General features: G+C 42.1%; 1 protein-coding gene across 1 annotated transcript in view; it reads left to right on the forward strand.

Annotated features, from left to right (window-relative positions):
• Positions 1 to 4,726, forward strand: part of STXBP4 (syntaxin binding protein 4) — a 219,997-nt gene extending 215,271 nt beyond the window's left edge. The window contains exon 20 of the transcript XR_015721309.1: positions 3,987 to 4,726. The gene's annotated coding sequence lies outside the window, so the exon portion shown is untranslated. The remainder of the gene's footprint in view (positions 1 to 3,986) is intronic.
• The last annotated feature ends 1,274 nt before the right edge of the window (positions 4,727 to 6,000 follow it).

Genomic DNA, 6,000 nt, shown 5'->3' on the forward strand with positions numbered 1-6,000 from the left:
GGGTCTCCAGCTTAAAGGGGAAAGGTATCCAGTTAATTTCTTTACCTCCCCTAAAATGCTTGCATTGCAGGAACAACCAGCATTCCCTTTCTCTTAAAGGATCTTCTGATCAAAATATAGTTCGATAGTCAAAGCTGTAATTTTACCTTGTGCATAATTACACACTCTACTCATGGTTAAATATATTTGTGGTTCTTTTTTTTTAAGATTTATTTATTTACTTTAGAGAGAGAGAGAGAGCAGAAGCGGGAGGGGCAGAGGTAGAAGGAGAGAGAATCTCAAGCAGATGCCCCACTGAACGCAGAGCCTGACACAGGGCTTGATCTCATGATCCTGAGTTCACAACATAAGCCTAAATAAAGAGTCGTAAGGTTAACCACCTGTGCCATTCAGGTGCCCCAAGACATTTGTGCTTCTGAGCATCATTCCCTGAGATGGGGAGGCTAGATCATCTGGTCTCCTGATGACAAGCACCTCTGAATTGGTGTCAAAAGACAGGCTTATTCCTCCTATCTTGAAAACACTCCTTGTACATATTATGGGAGATAGGTTTTATGGTGGGAATGAGTGTGTGTTCAGAACTGGGAAGGAATTGAGAAAGATGTTGCAATGCAGGCAGGACAGGGCCTAAATCATCATAAACCTTTGTGAAATTTTGATCCTCTGCACTGTCACTGACTTGCTTATAAGAGGGTGCTCATGAGGTCAGTAAAACTGACTAAAGATAGTCAAACAGAACTAGGTTATCCAAGGACCTCAGAGGAGTAACAGCTTCAAATAGGACATCCTATGGTAGTGACAACAGAAGAGAAAGCTGGCATGACTGTCTTGAATGCACAGGTGTAAAAATGATGCCTAGAAATAGCCTAATTCTCTGCAGTGACTTTATGGACTAAAGGCAGAATCATCTTAGTGGAAGAAACAATGAAATACACCTGAGAATTCTGAGTTTGTCAGAAAAATCAATGCAGAAATATGATATGGAAAATTTTCCTGGACAAAGAGAAAAGCTAAGTTGATCCCAGACTAATAGATATTAACCCATGCAAAGGAAGACTATGGCAAAGAAGGGGGTGGTCAGCCAAAAATGTGTAGATAAATGGGGATCAGAAAGGCAAAACTTGGCATCGTGTGCTCAGTCCTATTAATACATTAATATTAATAATATTGCTCTTTCTTCCTGGGAATACGGTGAGACTACATTTCCCAGCCTCTCCTGAACTTTGAGGGGTGGCCATGGGACTAACTTCTAGCCAGTCATGTATGAGCAGAAAGAGTCTGCAACTCTTCCAGGCCTGGCCCATTAAAAATTTCCTATATTCAAACTTCCATCCTCTTTACTTTCCCACTGGTTAGATGTGGTAGAGCCTTTAACATTCTGGATACCTGAGTGACTGTGTGGAGGAGAGGTCCTTTACCAACCTGGAACCACCTTAGACTATATGTATGATAAAAAATTAAATTCTATTGGGTAAACTATTATTCCTTTGGAGACATACTTGGTACAGCAGTTAGCGATCTTAACTAGTACACCACTGATTGTCTTATTGAATTAAAAGAGATGAGTCCACATACAACATGTAGGATAGCACCAGCACAGAGAAAACACTTAAAATTGTAGCTTATTATTTTTTATTCTTGGCTAGCCCAGACTTCTTTGAGGCTTCTGAAGGCTTCAAGATGGAAATTGATAAATCAGACTCAGCTGAAATTACTTTGTTTTTTATTTGCTATATTAGCCAAAAAGTATGGCACAGGCTATACATGAAATGATAAATACACGTTGGCATGAGTGAACAGGTCTCCAACACCTTCCTTTTCTTTTCAAGTGACATCCAAGATGGGGTGGGCTCAACAGCCCACACAGAGTTATTGTCAAGTCAGAAGAACCCAGAACTGCACACTCATTGTCTGCATCACTTTTAGCTTGGGATTAGGAGGTGAGGTGGGGAAAGAGGCTACATCAGATCATGTCCATAACATGTCATTTGAGCTTAGGTTTACATTTTTTTCTTGCTGAACCACAGTTATGTAATGTTCTTCCTTCCATATTGCATTTCCTATCATTCCACTGGGTCTACTAGATGTTTCAACACAACAGGACAAGCTACCATCCTTTTGGCTTTCCGACCACCCTTCTGGCTTTCCTTGATTTCCAAATTACCATGTATTCCAATTATCTTTCCTGCCCTCTGTAAGTGAAAACTGAAGCCCAGGAATGAGGACATAAGCATTGGCCATAAGAAAGGAAATCCATATTACACATGAATATATTAACATGATCAGCTGTCCATCAGCCACATAGTCATCATTCTTTATCTCCTATCCTGCATTTACAGTTATTTAAAATTCCATTTTTTATTTATTTGCCTACTTATTTATTATCTGCCTCTTCCCACTGATATAACTCTATGAGGACAGAGACTTTATCTTCTTTGCTGTTGTATCCCAGTGTTCAGAACCAGTGTGCCAATCACCAAGTAGATACAAAGAAGCATTTTTTTTCAAATGAATAAATAAATTTGTTGAATGAATGTATGTTTGCCATGGGTTGGGATTCCTGGGTCTGTTCAATTCTTGAAGACTGATCAAAGAGTTTCTAGACCAACAAAACTAATTACTGGATCCTGGACCAGATCTGGTACCAAGAAAAGCTTACTTTGTGGGTATGTGTCTGGATATCCAGATAGCTGGAATCTTTAGGCAAAGTGACTGTAGACAACAATAAAATTTTTGGAAATGAATATATTTGGAAATGGAAATTTGTACATCACCCAACTGGAGATGAATCTAGCTTATTGTCACCCTATTTATTACAATTCATTGTTCTCCTTTCTGGTATCAGGAAAAGATTAGAGCCCTTGGGCTTACTTAGCCTGGAGGGGAACATGGTAAGGTGAGATATAATCTGCTCACTAGAACAAGTCTTGTCAAATTCATCTCATGTCTTTTTTGGTTAGGGTCATTAAACTGATGGATCTGGGGAAGTGTTCTACAATAAAGGATTTCATGGGATCTCTCAGGTTATCCTCAGAGACAAGAAGGGAAGTGGTGAAAAGTTGGCCTATGATTGAATGGCAATCCCTGGTGGATGCAGGAGGGGTCTTTGGTGATGGATTTCAATGGATTTGGTATGGATACCTGGTATACACAATGATCAAATCTGTGGGTCACAGACAGAGCTAGAAATAAGAACTAACACATGGGTGACAGAATCAGGTCCCATAAATTTCTTAATTGAGCTGTAAAAATTGACCAAATATAGCAAGACTGAATTTAATAGAGATAAATATCAAGGCACACACTTGGGTTCAGCATATTAATCACATATTCCACCCAACTAAATTGACCAAACCATTCCCAAGCTGCACAGTGAATATCCTGGAAAACTCAGTCCCTGACATCTTCCAAGAGCACAAGTCCAGAGTCCTAGTTCCCAAGGTCACAGCTAATTCATTTTCTGACCTAGTGTGTTACCAAGGCTCCTGATCCCTTGCTCCATTTCTTGACATTGGCTGAACACTTGCCCTTTGGCTTTGACCATGAGCTCCCCTCTGCTACTATGATCCCATTTCCCCTGCTTTCTGTCTGGTTTATACTCTAGTGCCTTTGAGCCCAGGCTCCAGGACCATATCAACACCTTCTCTGACCACAGATAGCTTAAGGACAGAATGCTTGAAGCATTCACCAATCTTGGTACACATAAGGAAAATGCAGGCCCTTAGTTTGCTAGAAGTACAACACAAATGGTCTTACCATGAGACAGGTTAAAAAAAACCCAACATAAACTTGAGTCATATTGCCATATTCATGGTGCCGGAAGTTAGAGAAGTTGTTGCCACTCTCTGTCTGCTCTGTGGTGGTCAGACCACATCTTGAGATAGGACCTGCTATTATGTATTGAACATTCTGGTGTATCTTGAGAAATAAAGGTGGAGGGACTTGAAACCATATCCTATGAATGAATGTTCCCCCTTTATTCCCAGGGAAGAAGAGGAAAAGGAATCCCCTTGGTTTTACAAAAGTAAAACTTAGCTGAATAAAAAGATATGCTCAATGCAGAAAATTTGGAGAAGACAGATAAGCATAAAGGTATATGTATCTTCATTCATTTTTCCCTTTCTTTCATCATATATGTGTGTGTGTGTGTGTGTATGTGTGTGTGTGTGTTTATGATGTTGATTCATACTTTACTGTTACCTTTGTGTACTTTATAATATATTAAGGTGTTTTGACCATGAGAATGATTATTCTATAGCAGGTTCATCAAAAAATGCATGTGAGAACTTTTTAAAAGTACAGAGGGGGGGCGCCTGGGTGGCACAGCGGTTAAGCGTCTGTCTTCGGCTCAGGACATGATCCCGGCGTTATGGGATCGAGCCCCACATCAGGCTCCTCCACTATGAGCCTGCTTCTTCCTCTCCCACTCCCCCTGCTTGTGTTCCCTCTCTCGCTGGCTGTCTCTATCTCTGTCAAATAAATAAATAAAATCTTTAAAAAAAAAAAAAAGTACAGAGGGGATTTTTGTTTTTGAATGTTAAGAAAATATCATGTATAACTCCATGCTACTTTGGGTGTTTTTTAAAAGGAAAACATAAATTATCAAAACTGGCCCAAAAAGATGTCTACTTAGCTGTGTCTTTAGCTTGAGGCTCTCTAAATGAAGACCCTGGTCCACCTGGTGACACACTGCCCACCTTTGACACGTGTACCCTCCCTCTAGGGGAGAGGAAGGTGCCCTCCATTTGCCATGCTCCACTCCCTCTCCCCTCTGTGTGTGATGTGAGGTGGCTGGCTTGGGGAAGAACCAAAGGAACAGTAAACGCTGTTCTCAGACTGGCTGAAGAGGACTAGTAACTCCTGGTGATTTCAGGCTGGTGTCCAAGCTGCTTGCTGAACTTAGAAGTGGGGTCAGAGTTCTTGGGGAATTCCATTTGCCTCCCACCTTTCCAGACTCATTGCTGGGCCCCACAGATCATCAGTTCTCACCTTCTTCCTCAAGGAAGGAATGGAAGAGAAGATGAGCTGTCACATCACCTGGAATTCTTCTGTCTTTTTCTGATCCCAGCTTCCTCTTATAATACACCAAAACTAAATCCTCCAGAAGCTACCATGTCAGCTATGGACCACTTAGCATTCCAGGAAATAGGGCCACCTGAGGACATCCCCTCAAGTTCTGGAAAGAATGGGACAGAGTTCAAAACCACCTTTCAGAGTGTGTAGCCAAGACAGACTAAAGTATTCCCACTCCCCATACAGACGTAATGAGGACGTGCCTCTGTGCCCTTGTCTCCTGCTATGTCCTCTGTATGGAGGGCTCTTTCCCATCTTGTGATGGCTTACTTGGCTTCAAGAGCCAGCTCAAAGCAACCCTGCACCAGGAAGTGCCAATGATTTCCCCTTCACAAATATCTAACTCACATGACACCCAATCTCTTATCTCTTTTGGCATTGTTTCCTTCACCCTCATGTTATACTGACAAATGCAAATGCCTTAACTTCCCCATTGACCTGTAGGCTTCTTTATGGCACGGCCAATGGCTGATTTACCTTTATTTCCCTCATGGGCAGTCAGCAAACAAATGAAGGATGCGTCATTATCCTTAAAGCTGCCTGAGTTCCTGGTGCCCAGGGAAAAGCTGCTTACTTCTATTTTTCCTGGAACACTTCTCAAGCAGTCTCTCTTTCAAAACACACTAATTCCTGCCACCTTCCCATTTCTGGATTCTTTTCTAGCACACTCAGCTGTGTCTCTTAGCCGAGAAACTAACACCACCTTGACCTGCAGGCAGGGAGAGGTGCTAAGGAGTAGCCATAAACAAAGCTCTTCCCCACTCCTCTAGTCCATCCCCAAAGTGAACCCCTCACAGGACCTGTCTCCAATCACTTTAGGGAGAAGTTGGGGGCCCCCCTGCAGACGTGCCCTCTGCACAGTGAGGCAGTGTGGCCCAGTGGAAAGTGCCGTGGTCAGCAAGTTGAGCCCAGGGTCTTGTCTTAGCT

The sequence above is a fragment of the Ursus americanus genome, chromosome 23 (assembly GCF_024610735.1).
Source record: "Ursus americanus isolate L20-20 chromosome 23, mUrsAme1.1.p, whole genome shotgun sequence".
Lineage (NCBI taxonomy): Eukaryota > Metazoa > Chordata > Mammalia > Carnivora > Ursidae > Ursus > Ursus americanus.